Source organism: Desmodus rotundus, chromosome 4 (genome assembly GCF_022682495.2).
Source record: "Desmodus rotundus isolate HL8 chromosome 4, HLdesRot8A.1, whole genome shotgun sequence".
In the NCBI taxonomy this organism is placed as follows: domain Eukaryota; kingdom Metazoa; phylum Chordata; class Mammalia; order Chiroptera; family Phyllostomidae; genus Desmodus; species Desmodus rotundus.
In genome coordinates, this window is record NC_071390.1 from 180,926,339 (window position 1) to 180,946,164 (window position 19,826).

Below are 19,826 nucleotides of genomic sequence, written 5' to 3' on the forward strand. Positions count from 1 at the left end.
ACAAAAGGTAACTAGTAAGGCCTGATACTTAAAAGTAACTAAATGCACATCTCAGTAACATTGCAATCAACATTCATTGATGTTCTAACTACACTCAACCACTTTTCCTACTCACCTACCACTAACCTGTTATTCCTGAAATGCCCACTAGAGGGCAGCAGAGATGCACACTTGGAACACTACTATTTGCTTGGCCAAAAGGTTCATTCGATTTTTAGGTAAAGACACAAAGAAAGAGACGTTTTTCGTTTTCACCAGTAATGTCATTCAACAACGCATTCACCATTTTGTCCCACTATTCTGCAATCATTCAGGAATCTTCATAATTCCATCTTCCTAAAACTTTTTATCTTTTGGCCAAGCCGATACAAAGCCAGTTTCAACCAGCATTGCAGCAATGAAATTATATACAACGTGTTTCTCTGAGTGCTCCTATTGCACTGAAGCTAGAATTCACTACAAATGGGTGACTGGAAAGTCCTTACATTGGGTAGGTAGGGAATACACTCCTCAACAACCTCAAAAATAAAGCACAATTTCAATTACAAAATAAACTGAATGGTGATACTGCATACCAAGACTGATGGAAAACATCTTCACCCTTAAATACACATTATCAAATATAAAACCTGAAGATGTACAAGATTTGTACCCATACTTAGAATCTAAAATAGTAAATTAAATCTAGAAAAGTGGACAGAAATGTGCACATTGACATATCTGCAAGTGTATATACATAAAATGAAAGCACTTCTTTTTAACTATTGGGGTAGTATTTTGAAAATTTTTTTCCTCGCTGTTAAAGCAAGCACCAACAAAGTCAATTAAAAATGCTTTTCAACCACACTTGGAACTTTTTTTAAAAAACAACTACAGTGAGCTATAATCCAGGTTTCAACAAATGTCTCACAAACTATTTATTGCTCTCTTTGCCATTGATCTGGAAACCAGTCACAAGGTAACTAGAAAGTCCCTGTATTTAGATGTTTTAAAACACACTTCTAAATACCTTCCCAAAATAAATCACAGACTGGAAAATAATTTACGTAGAAAAGTAATAAAAACCCTACATACCAAACCAAAATCTTTCTGCTATCAAAAATGATAAAAGCCTCAAATTGTTTCTCAACCAAAGGTGACTTTTGCCCCCTCAAGGGGGCTTGAGGCAATGTGCTGAGTCATCCTAGATTGTCCTGAGGGGAAGGAAAGCCAGGGTGTGGGCAGTGAATAGAGGTCATGGATGCTAATAAGCACCTACAATGCAGAGGACAATCCCCCAGGAAAATGATTTATGTGGCCCAAAAGGTCCATAGTGCTGAGAATGACAAACCCTGTTCTGTATCCTGAAGAGTCCCTTAGAATACAAACAGCATGTCCCTTTGCATCCTATGTCTGAAATGCTGCCTTTCTTGGAACAGGAAGCATGGAAGCTAAAACTTAAAGAATAACAAAGGCCAGCCATCTGACAAATGTCGGGGAGAAGTGTCCTAGACAATAGATCAGGAGGCAAAGGAAGACCCGTCCACTTAGGAGCCCGAATCACACTGTGATTAAACACAGTACTCGTCTGAGGATCCCTGCTTCTCTCCACTGCTCCTATGTCACCGTAATAACTTCTTCATAATGTCTCTTAGAACAAAGATTCTTACTCTGTTACATTCCACATTTCACCGTCTCAAGTTTTCCTCTTTGAAAATGTGGACATTTGCCACACTCTGTGTTCCTCAGATTACCTCCCCGGGGCACATTCCCTGTAACAAAATACTTCGGATTTCTACAACCCCATGCTTCCAGGCCCCAAACTCATTTAAAATGCTAAGAAGGATGTTACTATTTTATTGAGTATGTATGACTAACAAAGAAAATTTTTCTTTCTCCTCACATTACCTCACTTCCTGTGTTCTTTCAGGCTTTAACTATTTCTAGGTCACCTACAGCTACAACCATGTGACAATCATTATTGCATGAGGCATGTTTACCTTCATAACTCATGAGAATTGATGAAAAATAATCACAAATAGAATTTAGTGCACTGATGGGAAAATAACATGCAGAAATAAATATGTAGAAATAGTAAAGTAAATATATAATTTTTTAAAACTCAAAAAACCAGGTAAAAAAAAAAAACCTGGGAATAAACTTAACAACGACATACAGGATCTGTATGAATGAAATTGGAAATTGCCACCCAATAACAGAAACTTTAGCAAATGAAAAATATCATCTTGTTTTGGGGTTAAAAATGGGTATCATTGTATATCCATAGACCAAAGTTATCCATAACTGAAATATACTCTAGATAAATATAGAAAAGTGGTCCCACAAGAAGTGGTCAGCTAAATTGGGACCTGAGACATGTACCCCAGAAACAGTCTGGCCCCCTTTTCTGCTCCCCATAGGGTGGCTGTATCTACCCCTCACCCCCCTCACCTCATAGCCCCGACACAACTCAGCTCCTGTCCCTGGATTGCGTTGCTTGCATCAGCTTAGGCTGTGAACAACACCTCCGGACCACGGCGACCAGCAGCCACCGGCAGCCCGCAGCACCTAACTTCCAGCGCGCGTGCTTGCTCATCTCTCCCCCAGAATTGCCAGCCCCTCATGCCCCCCAGCCTAAATTTGCCTCCCACCAAGCCCCGCCCACATCTGTGGCCCCCTCTCACCTCCAGGCCAGTCCTAACTCTGACCTTAGACAGCCCCCGCCCCTCATTAGTAGGTTTCATTTTTAGTGGTCCATTTCAACCAAAACAGCCAGGAATCAAGTATACTTGTGAACATGCTGTTTAATGAAGAAATACATTAATAGTATATACTTTATAAAATTAAGGACATCTCTGAAAAAGAACTTGTTCAGACAATAAAAAGAAAAGACACAAACTGGAAGAACATGTCAATTACCTAAACCATAGGGTGAAAGAAGATTGAAAGTGAAAGAATGGGAACAGATACACAGGATGCTGCAAAAGGAGCTTTACAGTTGTTCACATGGAAAAAAACATCATAATTATTAAATAATAAGGCAACATTAAGCTTGGTCTCTCTAAACCTACTTTTGCCCACCCTGTATTATGGAAACATAAACCACATGAAAATTACATAATAACATGCAGTAGACTTGAAGGTAAAAAGCAGGACTACAGAGGATGAGTACTTCCTATCAAAAAGTTGAATTTACCCGGAATATCCAAATTCACCATGTACTTAATGTCATAAACTTAAATTATATACAACACAGACACAAACAAAAATTTATAATCCGAATAGATTTAACAAACCTATCTCATCAGGAATTCCTCTTTCAGAAACAAGAGACCACCTCAAAAAAATTCAATGAGAATATGAGAAACACCATGAGCAGCAAATTGGATTCAACATTCACAGGTAACCGACTATACACAGCTTTTCCTGCTGGCCGGCCCTGAGGTGTTATTCCCAAAATGACCACGAGATGGCAGCAGAGATGCATGCTTACAACGTTTTTTACATTGACCATATTGTAATGAAGTTTTTAAAAAATTTCCAAGCATTGAAATTACATGAAGTTTCTCGCTCTCACTGTAGATAATTTAGAAGTCACTTGTAAATGTCACCAGAAAATTCTTACACTTACAAGATATGAAATACACTTCTAAATATCCCTCAAAATGAATCACAATTGAAGTTAAAAAATCATTCCAACTGAATATTTAAAATAATGCATTAAAAATGTATGTGAAAACACAGTGACAAATCTGCACATTAGTGGGAAACAGTTGCAAGTTCACATGTTCTGTATCCATATTACAAACCCAGAAAAATAAATTAAATCCAGAGAAAGAAGAATGGAAATAGGCAAGGAGAGATGTCTGGAAGGGTATATAGTTAAAACAATAGCAGTTGTTACCTGTTTGGGTAGTATTTTGAATTAATTTTTATTTTTCTCTATAATTTAAGTAAGCTGCCACAAAAAAAGGCAGTCTCAGTTTGGGTAAAGAGAGAGAGAGAGAGAGAGAGAGGGAGGGAGAGAGACAGAAGGTAAAAGAGGAAAACTTGGCATAATTTAAGAATAAAAATAACCTACACAGCTCTGGTGACAACACCAGAGGCCTTTTCTCTGCTCACCCAGCCCGATCTCCTCACTAGGAGGGACCCTTTTTCCAATGTGCGTTTCTTTGTTTGCAAATGCAGCCGAGCAGAGAGGAAATGACAGGACCAGACCAGAAAGAGCAGAGAAACGCTGAGCAGCACAGGGTGAGGGGGAACTTGCCCCGGGGCTGCCTCACTTCAGGGCCCCCTCACAACCATGACGCTTTCACAACTAAGCAGCAGCACCACTGGGCTGACCCACAGAGGTGCTGCCTTATGATTCACCTGGAACAACCGAGCTTCCTAACAGCCTTGCTGCGCTCACAACCATTACTTTCAAAACGGAGCTATTTGCACTACATAACGTTTCCTTCTTCCCCACACCCCAACTCCGGAACTCCTGCTGGCATTGAATTGAAGCCAATGAACATCACTTCACAGATGCCAGATGCCACAGACAGACTCAGGACAGAACACAGGCCCTTGGGTCCAAACCTGGACCCCGGAGCAGACCCAGAACCAAAAGCTGAACCCCACACCCTGGCCCCAATCCCAAAACTGTCCCTACAACCCAGGTCAGATCATGGACCCTGAATGCCAAACACTGGACACCAGAGACTGACAGGGAACCCTGGACACCAGGTTCCATACATCAGACCCTAGAGCCAGAGCTGCACCAACATCAACAACAAACACCAACTCAGGACATGAAGCCACACCATAAGAGACTCCAGATCCCAGACACACAGATTCAACCTCAGGCCACAGACCCAGGAAACAGAACCCAGATGTGTAACCAGGACCCCACAGCCACACTCCAGGGTTACAGCTGGACAATGGAGCCCAGTTGCCAGATGCAGGAGCAGAACTGAGTCCTCACAATGTAAACAGAGCCAGGAGCCCATAAAAAACATTCCTGAATCTCTAACTCCAAGCAGCTGGCCTCAGAAACAGGTTTTCATGCCAATGTAAGTATACAAGAGAAGAAAATAACTCCCAGCACTACTAAATTATACCAAGCCCTGCAGAAATAGACCAAAAAGGCTGACAGAGCAAAAAATAATAATAATGCTTACTTCCGCCAGGAGATGTCCATGATCTCTCAGAGACTACACTTTCCAGAAGTTACTGTCCCAGCCATGAATGTCACATGGCTGGATAACCAAACCTGTGGGGATTAAAAAATTATTTTTTATCATACCTTCTACATTCTCACAGCTAAGATGACAATCAAATCAAATTAATCTGATTAATGGGAGGTATTCAATGTCTAATACATGGACAAGCGGAATTCACATTCAAATGAATACCAAATAAATTGAGGTGATATTGGGTATATAGGGGATTTGGGAATATGGAAGAACAGCGTCTTAGATTTCAACAGTGAAATGGGGGACATGCAGGTAATTTAGGAAAAAAGCCAGCATACCTGGCAGGTTGATTTCTGTTCGGCAACTCCCAAAACTTTAAGACACGAGGAGACGGTAAGAGGGTCAACAAGCTCTTGCTAGGAGTGTCACTATCTGAAGCTGAGGTGATGGTGCTGAAGCTCTCTTCCTAAACCAAACTGTGGCCACTAAACCTCTTAGGAAGAAATGAGATGACAATCCTAAGTAATTTCTCAGTCTTCCCTTTCTTTTAGCAATAATCGCGCCTCAGATAAACCTCTTTGGCTACGATACTGCCACTGCGCAAAGCTCAGCCTTCCCTTCCTTAACAGCCAGTTTAAAATCAACGTGCCAACTGCAAAATGTTAGCCCACTTCATTGCCACCTTTGAAACTTCAAATACAAGTTGTATATCCACAAGCTACATTAGAACGTTGTTCCATATTTCACTGATATAACCATTCTGTTCTGAGAATAAGTTACTTTACTTAAATTGTTACATCTTTCTTAAGTAAATGGTGACGTACACGTACTCCCCAAATTCACCTCATATTAAACACCTGACTGCTTGCTTACCTGGTGGGGAAACAACCTTTCTTGTGACCTCAACTATCTTTGGGCTGGTCTAATAATCCAACAGGTATGACACAGGTTAGCAAATGAAAATGGCCAAATGTAAGATATGCATAGGCGGGAGAACCTCACTTACAGGAGAGAGTCAGAAACCCCACATGCAGAAGAGCATAAATGAGACAGCGATGATGTGAGGTGCCGTGGTTATTTTCTATGATAAAAATATCTCCTTACATATGTGGGAAAATATTTGTGATATAATACAAGGTGCTGGAACCACTGAACGGGAAAATTATTGGGCCCCCTACATGACATCCTCCACCAAGATCAATTCTTTAATTGATTTTACCATCCACTCATAACTAACATAAAACAGAGCTATCTGAAACATACCAAGAGATCTAAAGTGAAAGAATGGGGAAAATATAGTACATGAACATTAACCAAATCAAAATGATATCACATATAGTAGACTTGGAGGCAAAAAAAAACCCAAAACCCCACTACATATAAAAAGGAGTACTTCATATCAGTAAGTTCAATTTATCAGTTACTTTCAAATTTTTATTCACTTAATAACATAAATTCAAAATTATATAGAACAGAGCTACAAAGAAAAATAGACTAATAATTATTATAGGAGATTTACCAAAACTCTCTCTGTTTCAGAACCAATGAAGCCCACAAAAATATAGTAAAAAATATTTTTTAAAAAACCTGAGAAGCAAATTGCATTCAATGTGCACAAGTACTTCGCTTCACCCCAAAACTGCAGATTACAGATGCTTTCCAAGGACCACGGAGACGTTTATAAAAACTGACCATATTGTAACATAAAGCAAGTTCCAACAAATTTTAAAGGACTGAAATGTGTGTGTGTGTGTGTGTGTGTATATACACACACACATATTTCTTGCTCTCACTGCCATTAATCAAGAAATCAGTAACGAGATAACTAGAAAGTACTTACATTTACAAATTACGAAATACACTTCTAAATGACCACCCCAAAATAAATCACAACTGGATTTAGAAAATAATTTGCATGGAATGATAGTAAAACCACACACCTGGGTACATCATCATTAAGTTACCCAACATTAATGATAAAGAGATAATCTTAGAAGCAGCAACTGAAAGGAGAGATTTACCTACAAACGGGTGCCCATAATGCTATCAGCTGATTTCTCAAAAGAAACCTTGCAGGCAAGAAGGGGCTGGAAAGAAGTATTCAAAGTCATGACAGGCAAGGACCTCCACCCAAGATGAGTCTATCCAGCAAAGCTATCATTCAGAATGGAAGGGCAGATAAAGTGCTCCCCAGATAAGGTCGAGTTGAAGGAGTTCATCACCACCAAGCCCTTTTCCTATGAAATGTTAAAAGGACTTATCTAAGAAATTGAAGAACATCCACAACTATGAACAGTGAAATGACAACAAACTCAGATCAACAACTGAACCAAAAAGAAAACCAAAACTAAGCAAACAACTAGAACACGAACAGAATCAGAGAAATGGACTTCACATGGAGGGATTTCAGCGGGGAGGGGGAGGGGAAGAATAGAGGGACAAAGGTACCGAGAAGAAGCAGCATAATTAGTAGGCACAAAATAGATGGCGAGAGATGAAAAATGGCATAGGAAACAGAGAACTCAAAGAACTTATATGTACAACACATGGACATGAATTAAGGGGAGAGAGGAATGCTGGAGGGTAAGGGGTGCAGGGAGGAGGGGGGAAAAGGGGAGGGAAATTGGGAAAACTGTAATAGCATAATCAATAAAAACTTTTTTTAAAAAAACAAAGTAAGTAAATACATAAATGTAAAAAACAAAATAACTCGACAAGACTGATGGCAAAGATGCTCTGTATGAAAACTTGAGAAAGAAATCTTTACCCTTGAATGCACAGGTCAGACACAGAAGCTGGAAATGCACAAGTTTTGCACCTGTGGGAGGAACCTAAAATAGTAAACCAAGTCCAGGCAAAGTGGAGGAAACGAGCCCGTAGATATGTCCTTGGGGGCATGTACACAAAATGAGAGCGCTTGTATTTTACTTTACTTTTTTTTACCTCTCGGTGGACAATTTCAAATAAATTTGACCTCCATGTTATTTAAAGAACCTCCGATGGAAAAAGAAAATTACAAACGATTTTCAAGCACACTTGGCACTTGTAAAAACCTGCCTCCAATACGCTACAAAGCCAGTTCCAAAAAACGTCACAGAAAATACATTTATTGCTCCTTCGGCCAATATCTGGAGACCAGTTGCAAAGTAACTACACAATCCTGACATTTAGACGTCTCCAACTGAGCTTCTAAATTACACTACTATGAAAGTCAAAGGGATTCCCACTGGAATCAACCCCTTTTCCTGCTGACATGCACTAAGGAGTCATTCCCCAAAACGGCCACAAGACAGTAGCAGAAACCGACAGATACAATGCGTATCGCACCAAAGCCTTGGCTGAAAGGTTCCTTAGCTGTTTACGGTAAAATGCAACGACGGGCACACTTTTCATTTTCCTCCCAAATTAGAACTGCACAACGTCATCGCCATTCCTTGCCACTGGCCTCTGCCATCTTTCAGACAACTTCCCATTCCATCATCCCACAGCACTGTTACCTTTAGCAGCACAGCTCTTCCAGGTGCCTTCTGCAGTCTTCCACGGAACGGAAATTTCTCTCCACTGAGAAATTCGGGATACTGAACTAAACGGCCATGCAAAGGTGCAATTTCTGGTGAGTACTGCTGATGAATCACGACTGCGCGGCCAGGCTGGAACCGTTTCTCACTGGTCACCAAACAGAAACGTGCGCTCCCACCTCATCCTGAAGCTTCCCCGTCTTCTCCTTCAACTCTGTCAACAGGAAGTGCATGCAGTTGCTCTTGCAGTGATGGGGCAGCACCTCTTGCAAATTACCCCAAGAAGCACCTCCTACAGAACTCCCTCTGTTATCAACACATAGGCAACATCACCTGCTCTGGATGAAGACCGCCCTGTGGAGGAGCTGCTGGTGGTAGTTCCTTCATTTGCACACTATCTCTCCTGTTCCACATTATTCTCAAAGTTTAAAAGTTCATACGCCCCTAGCAATTTGCTTGCAAGCAGAACAGTTTCCTTAGGTTTCACTAGAAAACCGCATGTGGGAATGAGGTCAAGAAAGTCCCCCCCCATCCCTTCAATATGTGTGGAACCCAAACTTCAAAGCGATTCACGTAATCATGCAGGTGCAAATGATTTTCAGTGCTCAGTTTGGATACTTTGAGTATGTCACCCGTCTCCCACATGGCATAACCTGGTCTGTCCTCAGTTAAGGTCTGGACTCGATGGCCGTGAACTGCTACTGGTCTGCCATGCCGTGGGGCACCTCTGTGCAAGAAATCTTGGGCATGAAACTTCGCAAACCACTTCTGACACATTTCATCACCTAAGGGCTCCTTCTCCATACACACTACAAATCTTTATTTGGGCATTCCAGATGTGCTTTCAGCTTTCTTGAAATGACAGAGCCTCATGTGCCAAAACTGTTCCTTATGTTCACCCATCTTCAGGATGAAAATGGCCACAACATCACTCAACAGTTTTGATGAGTTTTTTATTGAAACGCATGCTGGTATGACATCTGTCGTGATACACTCCAACAAAACAGTTTCCCGTGAAGTTAAAGACAAGAACGCAATCCAGAGTCACATGAAGGGGCAGGATGGCAAAAGCGTGGTGGGTGGCCGTACTTACTGTTGGGCAAACCCGGTATAAAGACAGCTTCAACCAGAATTGCACCATTGAAATCAATTACAGTATGTGTTTTGCTCTCGCAGCACTAAAGCTAGAGTTCACTGAAAATGGGTGACTGGAAAGTTCTCCTGCTTGGTACTTCTGAAATAGACTCCTACAGAACCTCCAAAATGAACCACATTGTGAGTTACAAAATGGTTTGAACTGAATGATGCTAAACATACTACATACTTAAACTTGAGAACAAAATCTGCACCCTTAAACACACGTGTTAGGCACAAGACCTCAAATTGTACAAGAGTGGCACTCATTTGAGGAACCGAAAAGAGTAAATGAAGCCAAGACACACTCTAGGAAACAGGCCTCTAGACGTGTCTGGAAGGGCACGTACATAACATGACAGCGATTTGATTTGATTTGACCTCCGAGTGGAGAATTTTGAATACATTTTATTTTCCCCTTGTTTAAAGAAGCTGCAACACACAAGACAAATTACAAAAAATTTTCAAACTTACTTAGACCTAGTAAAAAATGGACTCCATCATGCTAAAAGCCAGTTCCAACAAATGTCATATAACACACGTTTAGTGCTTCTTTTGCCCTTAATCTAGAAGCCAATCAGAAAGTAACCTCACAATCCTTACATTTAGATGTCTTGAAATGCACTTGTAATTAATATTGCTGTCAAAAGTCATTGATATTCCACTGGAATCAACCAATTCTCCTGGGGACCCGCACTAAGGTGTCATTCCCCAAAACGGCCACGAGATGGCAGCAGAGATGCACATTTGGACCACGGGTACTTTGATCTTTGCCGAAGGGTTCCTTTGGTTTCTACCAGGAGTTGCAATGACAGGCACATTTTTCATTTTCTACCAACAACATAACTGAACAACAGTTTCACCGTTTTCTTCAACCTCCCTCTGCAATCTCTCAGGCAACTTCACCATTCCGTCTTCCCAAAATATTGTTATCTGTTGGAACAGGGAACTCTTCCAGGTGCCTTCTGCAGTCTTCCAGGGAATGGAAACCTTTCTCCATTAAGGGAAATTCAGGAAGCCCGAACTAAACAGCCATGCAAAGTTTCGAGGCCTGCTGAGTACTGAGGACAAGTCACGACTGGGCAGCCAGGGTGGGAACACGTTGGCCTGGTCACCAAAGGGTAACAACACTCTCACCTTATCCAGAAGCTTCCCTGTCTTCTGCTGACAAACTGCTGGCTCTCCCTGGAGTGGTGCTTTCAGTTGGTTTAATCAGGAGCCATACCTGTTGAAAATAACCCACTGGTTTTCCGCAAGCATGTTCTAATAAAGTACTCCCTCCCGAACCAACCACATACATACTACCACATTCTTTGGACGAATATGGTCCTTTTCTTTTTTTTTAATATCCTTTTTCTTTGTTTTAAGATCGTATTTATTTGTTTTTACAGGGAGGGGTAGGGAGGGAGAGAGAAACATCAATGTGTTATTGCCTCTTGAGCATCCCCTACTGCGGTCCTGGCCCGAATCAAACCTGACTGGGATGTGTCCTGACTGGGAATTGAACTCTAAACCTTTGGTTTGCACATGGGCACTCAATCCACTGAGCCACACCAGCCAAGGCTGAAGATCCACCTTTGGAGGGGCTGGTGGCGGTTGCCTTCATATGCCCATGATCTCTTCCCTTCCACATTATTGTAAAATATCAACAGTTCTTCCTCCTCCTCACAATTTGTCTTGGAAATGAAACATTTTCCTTGTGTTTGATTAGAGAATCTCATGTGGTAATGTGGTCAAGAAGGATTTAATCCCACCTCCACCCACCCTACTTAACTTCTGTGAAACCCAGACTTAAAACAGACTAATGTAACTGCTGATACAAGTGATTTTCCACGCATGATACATAAACTTTGAGTATGTCACCTGAATTCCATGTGCCATAACATGGTCTGTCCTCAGTTCACGTATGCGCTGGATGACTCTCCACTGCAAGTGGTCCACCTTCCCATGCAGCCACTGCACCCGAGAAACCTCCAGCATCAAACTTCCCAATCCACTTCAGACACATCCCGTCAGTCAGTCACAGCATCTTCTCCATAAATCTTTTCTTGCCTTACTCTCATGCATGTACCTTTCTTGACATGACCAGCCTAAGTGGCCAAAAATGGTGCTTCTGTTCACCCGTGTTCACTGTGAAAAGGGACACACACACAATCACCAGTTGTGATGAGTTTCATCACACACTGATATAGTAGCTGTCACAATATAGTCTAATAAAACAGTTTTGAATGATGTTAAGAGCAAGTATGGGCGACCAGAGACAGGTGATGCGATGGGGTTGGGGGACTGGGGTTGCAGGCCGAACTGACTTGTGGCTGAACTGACTTTTTAGCCAAACAGACTTTTGGCCAAATGGACTTTTTCACTGAGCAGACTTTTTGGCTGAAGAGACCTTTTGGCGGACCCGATTTAAGGCAAGGTTCGACCAGCATCGCACCCTCAAAATCATATACAGTACATTTTTTACTCCCATAGCATTTATCCTAGTATACAGAGAGAATAGATGAATAGACAGTTTTGCTGTTCAGGACTTCCAAAATAGACTCCTACAGTAGCTCCAAAATGAACCACCATTTGACTTACACGATAACCTGACCCGAATGATGCTAAGGATGATATTACCAATTCTTGAGAAAAAAATCTTCACCCTTCAACACACAGGTTAGAAGCAGAAACTGGAGTCCTGGCTGGTGTGGCTCTGTGGATTGAGTGCCAGCCTGCAAACCAAAGGGTCATTGGTTCAATTCCATGTCAGGGCACATGCCTGGGTTGTGGGCCAGGTCTCCAGCTGGGAGCTGAGAGAGGCAACCACACATTGAGGGTTTCTCTCCCTCCCTTCCCCTCTCTCTAAAAATAAATAAAATCTTTTTTTAAAAAGAAAGAAACTGGAAATGTACAAGGTTTGCACATGTAGGAAGAACCGAAAATGGAAAAGGAAGTCCAGGCAAAGTTGAGAAAACAAGAGTACATACACTGATAGCGCTGATATTTTACTTTGCTTTTTTTCCTGCACCTCTTGGTGCAGAATTCTGTATAAATTTTACTCCACGTTGTTTAAGGAAGCTGCAACAAAGCAAACACAAACAAATTTCGAGCACGCCTTCAACTTGTCAAAGACTGACGCTGCTACGCTACAGAGCCAGTTCTGAGAAATGTCACATAAAACGTATCAATCGCTCCCTTTGCCCTTAACCTGAAAACCAGTCACAAGGTAACTGGACACACATGGAATTTAGATGTTTTAGAATACACTTGTAAATACCACTGCCACCCAAAGTCATTGAATTTCACTGGAATCAACCAGTTTTCCTGCTGACCTGCATTGAAGTGTCATTGCACAAAATGACCACGAGATGGCAGCAGAGACCCACAGTTGGAACAAACACTCGCATATTGGCTTCTCACAAAGTTTCCTTCCCTTTTTACTCCGAAGATGAACCTAAAATAGTAAACGCACTCTAGGCAAAGTTGAGTTTTAAAAGCCCGTAAACGTGTCTAGAGGGGCATATACATAAAATGAAAGTTCTTGTATTTACTTTTTTTTTTTTTTTACATATTGGTAGAGAACTTTTACTAAGTTTTACCTCCTCGTTGTTTAAGGATTCTGTATAACACAATGCAGATTACAAGTGATTTTCAAACATACCTGGAACTTGTGGAAACCCGACTGTATCATGCTACACAGCCAGATCCAAGAAATGTCACATAAAATATGCTTATTGCTCTCTCGGCCATTAACCTGCAACCAGTGACAAGGTAAATGGACAGCCCTGACATTTAGACATTTTCAAATTCACTTCTAAATACCACTGCCATCAAAACTCATTGATCTTCCACGGAGTCAACCACTTTTCCTGCTGACCTATACTGAGGTGTCATTCCTTAAAAAAGCCACGAGATGGCAGCGAAGACCAACATTTGGAACACATACTATACTGGCTTCACCAAACATTTTGTTCACTTCTCACCATCAGATGCCATGACGGAGACAATTTTCATTTTCCCCTAAACAACGGGACTGAACAACAACCGGACAACATTGTCACCATTTTGTTCCACTGCCCTCTGCCACCTTTCATGCAATTTCACTGTTCCATCATCCCAGAACATTGTTCTCTTTCAGACCAGAGAACTATTCCAGGGAAGGAAAATTCCTCTCCAATAAGAGAAATTCACAAAGACCAAACTAAAGGGTCATGCAAAAGCACAAGCTCTGGTGAGGACTGCAGATGAATCGTGACTGCCCAGCCAGGCTGGAACTTTTCCCCTGGTCACCAAAGAGAAGCGGGTGCGCTCCTGCCTTATCCTGAAGCTCCCCTGTCTTTCCTGACAAATTCTGGACATTTTCCCTCAGGTGGCTTTCACTTAGTCTAATGGAGATCAGTCATTGTCGGGAGAAGCCCTCTGAGTTTCCGCAAGGAGCACCCACTGCAGGACATCACCTCCTTCAGATGAAGACCGCCCTTTGGATGGGCTGCTGGTGGTTCCTGGACTTCCCTCAATATCTCCTGTTCCACATTTTTCTCAAATATCAATGGTTCATCCCCTCACACTTTGTCTTGGAAATGGAATGTTTCCCTTCCATTTCCATAGAGAACTGCATGTGGAAATTCAGTCAAGATGGGACCCCCACCACCATGCTTGACTGCTGTGGAACCCAAATGTCAAAGAGATTAACATAATGAAGCTGCTGCAAATGCTTTTCGACACTGTATTGGGATACTTTGAGTATATTGCCTGTCTCCCGCGTGCCACAACGTGGTCTGTCTTCTGTTAACGTCTGCCTTGGATGGCTCTCCACTGCTCCTGGTCTGCCTACCCATGGGCAACTGCGCATGAGAAATCTCCGGCATGAATCTTTGCAACCCACTTCTCACATGTTCCATAAGACTCAGCGTCTTCTCTGTACACCAAGCATGTTTTCTTGCCTTACACTTGCACTTGTACCTTTCTGGAAATGACACAGACTGAGGAGCCAAAAATGTTAGGTTCAGGTGTCTTCAGTGAGAAGAGGGCCACACACACATTCAACAGTTTTCATGAGGTTTGTCATCCCAGGAGGATATGACAGTTGTCATGATACTGTCTAAAAAAGTTTCAAATGACATTAAAGGCAAGTATGCGGGGCCGGTGCCAGGTGACGTGCTGGGAGGGACGCAGAGGTGGTGCAGTTGTGGGGGACCAAAATGACTTTTTGGACAATCCCATTTAAAGCAAGTTTCAACCATCATCACAGCCTCGAAAGCCTATACAATATGTTTTCTGCTCTAATGGCACTTGAGCTGGCATTCACGGGGAATGGATGAGGACAAAGTTCTGCTGCACAGACCTTCTCAAATAGACTCCTACAGAACCTCCAAAATGAACCACTATTTGAATTACAAAGTAACTTGACCTGAATGATGCTAAAGATGCTACGGACCAAAACCTGAGAAAGAAATTCTCACCCTTGAATGCACACATTAGAAACAGAGGCTTAAAATGCACAAGTTTTGCACCCATACAAGGAATCTGAAATGGTAAACAAGGTCCAGGCAGAGTGGAGGAAACGAGCCTGTAGACATGTCCAGAAGGGCACAGACATACAACGATGGCGCTTATATTTTACTCTTTTTTTCTTGTACCTCTTAGTGCAAAATTATGAATGAACTTTCCCTCCACGTTGTTTAAGGAAGCTGCAACACACAAAGTCGATAACAAATGATTTTGAAGCACACCTGCAAGTTGTAACAACTTGATTACACTATAAGGACAGTTCCAACAATGTCACATAAATCACGTTTATTGTTCCTTGGCCATTACTCTGGAAACCAGTCTCGAGGTAACTGGAAAGTACTTACACTTAGATGTTTTGAAGTGCACTTCTAAATACCACTGCCATCAACAGTCATTGATATTCCACTGGAATCCACCACTTTTCCTGACTCAACTAAGATGTCATTCCCCAGAATTCCCACGAGATGGCAGCAGAGACGCACTCTTGGAACACTGTACTATTTGCTTGGCCAAAAGGTTCATTCAGTTTTTATGTAAAGACGCAAAGGAACAGACGTTTTTCGTTTTCACCAATAACGGTATTAAACAATGTATTCACCATTTTGTTCCACTGCTTTCTGCAATATTGCAGGCCTCTTCATAATTCCATCTTCCCAAAAGGTTTTAGCGGTTGGCCAAGCCAATATAAAGCCAGTTTCAACAAGCATCGCAGCATTGAAATTATATACAATGTTTCTTAGGTGTTCTCATTGCACTTCAGCCAGTATTCACTTTCCAAAAATGGGACTCTGGAAAGTCCTTATATTTGGTAGTTATGTAATATACTCGTAAACAACCTCAAAGGTAAAACACAATTTCAATTACAAAATAATTGAAAATGAATGGTGATAAATATACTACATACCAAAACTTATGAAAGAAATCTTCACCCTTCAATGCAGATTATCAGAAATAAAAGCTGGAAATTTACTATTTTTGTACCCATATTAGGAATCTAAAAGAGTAAACTAAATCCAGAGAAAGTAGACAAAAACGGGCACATCGACATCTCTGCAAGTGTATATACATAAAAACGATAGTGAAACCGGAAAAGACACCGGTGTCCAGGCTGCTGGTCACTGCCAAACACAATCAGCAATGAATGAGATCGAATCTTTGTGGGCGCTTTATTCAGATGGCCAGTGATCCGAGAAGATGGTGGGTTCATTCCCTAACACACCATCTTCTCTTCTCTTTCCAGGCCAGACTTTTCATAACAGGGAATAAACAAGGTGTGGTGAGGGCTTTGAAATTCAGGGAGGATTAGGTGAAAGAAGCTGCAACATCCCTGTCCTGGGCAGTTAGCTGTTCCCAGGGGCAGTGGTCGTCTGTCTCTCCCTGGAACACAAAGGTCAGGATGCCTCCAATTTGTCCCCAGGGGGTAATCTTTAGCAGTGCCCCAGGAGGTCGGCTGTTTTCCCAGGAACCAAGACTGTAGTTTCTGAAACAAGCTTTAACATATACATTACTTGCTAGGTTTATAACTTTTTACCTTAAACTAAAATTTTACGACTCTTCAGTCCCCTATCGTTCCCCAACTTTAGTATGAAACTATCTCATTTCTATGAGATCAGAACTTAGCATTGGACTGTCCAGTGGAGGTTTTAGGAAAACACCTAACTGCAGACCCACATAAGGACGCACACTGTATGCAACAACGAGCTATGATACTGAAGAAAATGACAAGGATAAAAACCATAAATGCCTCTCAAAGACCACATGTACTAGGCAGCCAGGAGGTTAGTTTAGACCCGTCAATGCCAAACAATCCCTCTCTGTTTGATATGGGACACCACATCATTTACTTGCTTTACCTTATGCTCTATGAGTTGTGAACTATCAGTTAGGTTAAAACAGCAGAGTCCTTTAAATTCTTCACATCCATGATTTTGCCTTAAAAGTAGGTAGTCTACAGCTGCACGATTTTCTAGTACTGCTTCTCTGATTTGTCCTAGTTCTTGACTAATGGCACTGATGGCTTGTGAGGTGGCATCCAAAGCTTTTCCCGTAGTGCAGGCTCATCTCCTTATTTCTATATTCAAATAAATTACCATGGTTGGCATGACAAATATAGTTAAAGACACATATTCAGCAGGGCTAAAGAGCTGTAAGCCACTGATACAAGGGAGTAAGGGAGAGATCCCGTCGAATCTGGGTCGAGTGGGGCTTTGGAGGCATGAACACCGTCAGTCTCCTCAGAAAGCATGGTCCCCCAGAGTGTTTGCCCGAACATAAGAATGGACAGTCATTCCACATGTCAGAAACCATCCTGTGGGCCGTTTTACATGAGCATGAGCATGAGATACATCGGTGGTGGTGGTGCAATTCATTTTCACATTTGCTGAGAGCACAAGACGGTTTTTAGTACAGTTGGCAAAAGTTACACATCCTCTAGCTGGGGCTACAATACCGACTTTCAATGAAAACGTTTCCCTGTCCTTTATAGTCACCACTGGTGCCCAATTATAAATATCAGAGTAGGTCATTTTCTTTTCAATATGTTCAAATACAGTATAATTTCTAAGGCTCTCCAAAGTAGTACAGACACCTATAACACTTGGAGTGAAAGCTTGTTCAACATAAGTTCCTCCTGCAAGACAAAAGTCAGAAATATTCAGAACTGTTTTTGCTAAATATACCCAAATATTTTCATCCCGTTTGAAGGGAATACGTTGTCCATAACAAGGAGCTAACAGGCAGTAATGAAGACAACATAAGTCATTGTTTCCGAAAGATGACTCGGGTTTTCTTGAGGCTTGGTGGTCCATTGTTCCTCTAGTGCTTTCTTTATCCAGGTGTGACGAATCCAAGGTTTTATTCCTGCCAACTTCACCACAGTTGGGGTGGTGATGAGTATGTCCCAAGGTCCAGTCCACTTCTCTTCCAGTCGATTCTCTGGAGATCCTGCCCTCCAGGTCTTGAGCAGCACCTTGCCTCCTGGCTCCAACAAATGCAGTGAACCTACAGGGGAGGAGTCTCCAATGCAGGCAAAGTCATCGGTTACAGCTAAGATTTGACTTACATGTGGTGCGTATTTCTTCCTCTTCGTTTCTTAACCTATATGCATATCTCCCACCCCAATTGTAGCCTGAAATGGCCACCTGTACACAATTTCATAGGGACTCCACTGAATCCCACTTCGAGGAGCCACCCTTGTCCTGAGCAGGGCAATAGGCAAGGCTGGATCCCGATGCAGATGAGTTTCTTAACACAGCTTGGCTACATTTTTCTTCAGGGTGTGATTCATCTTCTCTACCTTCCCAGAAGCCTGAGTCTCCATACCATGTAGAGTCTCCACTTGATTCCTCAAATTTACTAAACTTCTGTGTAATTTCTGAAACAAAAGCAGGTCCGTTATCACTCTGGATGCTGCCAGGGAGGCCAAAGTGAGGGATTATTTCCTTCAGTAAAGCTTTCACTGCCTCCAAAGATGTCTCCATTCTAGTAGGATAAGCTTCTATCCATCCTGAAAAAGGCGTCAACAAAGACGAACAAATATTTCCACTCTCAGACCCTTGGCATCTGAGTACAGTCTGTTTGGCAGACCTCACGTGGACACTGTCCTTGGCGTTGATGTCCTTCTCTCCTTTGATGGGGATCTGTTTGGGGTTGTTCTTCCGGCACACAACACATCTAGCAATTACTTTTCTTATGGCTCTAGAAATTCCGGGACCTGTGAGCCACAGTTTGACGTAGGTGGTTAAGGAGCCTCTTCCACAGTGTGTGGCCTCATGCAAATGCTTCATGACTGGCTCTACTAAATGATCAGGAACACAGTATAGCTCCTTTCTTCTTCTTTTTCCATCTGCTATCAGGACCTTCTTCATCAAAACCTTAGCCCTTAGTGTTCTCTAAGTCTGCATTCGAATATTCAAGGCCAAATTGTGACATGTCCAGAACAGGTACCAAGGGAATTCTGAACATTCCTTTAGCAACCTCTTTTGCTGCCCATTCAGCCAGATTGTTTCCTTTAGCCACTTCAGTGTCCTCTTTCTGATGCCCCGGGCAGTGCCTAACTGCCACCTGTAAAGGCACCTGAACAGCACCTAATAATTTTAAAATTTCTGCTGCATGCTTAATCTCCTTCCTATTGGAGGTTAATAGTCCTCTTTCCTTCCAGACTGAACCACGTGAATGCAAAATCAAGAAAACATACCTTGAGTCGGTGTGTACATTTATCTCTTTTCCTGTGACAATTCCAGCTCCCTCATCGATGTGATCAGTACGGCTTTCTGAACAGGGGTTCCTGGTGGCAGGTCTTTGGCCTCCACTACTCCTTCAAGAGTCACAACTGCATACCCAGCCTTTCTGCTTCCTTTGTCCATACAACTGCTCCCATCTGTATAGAGTCCAGTCTGCTTCTTCTAAAGGATGGTCCTGTAAATCAATTCTGCTACAATACACTTCATCTGTTATTCAGCAGAGTCATGTATTAGCGCAGCCAAGTCGGGCTCGGGGAGAAGAGAGGCAGGATTTAATGTAG

At 42.1% G+C, this 19,826-nt stretch overlaps 1 pseudogene; it reads right to left on the bottom strand.

Moving 5' to 3' along the window:
- Positions 1 to 5,696: 5,696 nt before the first annotated feature.
- Positions 5,697 to 5,764, bottom strand: LOC128780787 (U4 spliceosomal RNA; annotated as a pseudogene).
- Between the last annotated feature and the right edge of the window lie 14,062 nt (positions 5,765 to 19,826).